At 34.3% G+C, this 495-nt stretch overlaps 1 protein-coding gene across 1 annotated transcript in view; it reads left to right on the forward strand.

Moving 5' to 3' along the window:
• LOC104984096 (ATP-dependent RNA helicase DDX3X-like) overlaps window positions 1-495 on the forward strand; it is a 14,144-nt gene that overhangs the window by 9,605 nt on the left and 4,044 nt on the right. The gene's annotated exons all lie outside the window — the stretch shown is intronic.

The raw sequence follows: 495 nt of genomic DNA on the forward strand, positions 1-495 counted from the left end.
CTCTTTTTTTTTGTTTGTTTTTTTGTTTTTCAATTACCCATCTTTGAATACTGCCTTATTTTAACAAAAATTACTTTTTTAGGTGGCAGCAAGAGGACTAGACATTTCAAATGTGAAACATGTCATCAATTTTGATTTGCCAGGTGATATTGAGGAATATGTACATCGGATTGGCCGTACAGGACGTGTAGGAAACCTTGGTAAGTGTGTGGTTACTTAGGATGATCTGGTGGTTTCTGATCTTCAGTGTGATTCTTAACAGCAAAGAACTTTTCAGGGTCTTAGATGAACTCTGATTTTCAAGGAATGCTATTAAAATATCAGAAGTGGCAGGGGGAGGAAGTCAAGGTTTGTTCAAAGAACAAATAGCAAATTATCTTTTTTAAAAATTATCATTCTACTTAATATTCTAATATGAAAGAATATTGTGCTGCTCTGTGGAAGACCTTAATTTATGTACTTTTTGGAACTGTTTTAGGCCTTGCCACCTCATTC

The sequence above is a fragment of the Bison bison genome, unplaced genomic scaffold (assembly GCF_000754665.1).
Source record: "Bison bison bison isolate TAMUID 2011002044 unplaced genomic scaffold, Bison_UMD1.0 scf7180017863871, whole genome shotgun sequence".
NCBI classification, from domain to species: domain Eukaryota; kingdom Metazoa; phylum Chordata; class Mammalia; order Artiodactyla; family Bovidae; genus Bison; species Bison bison.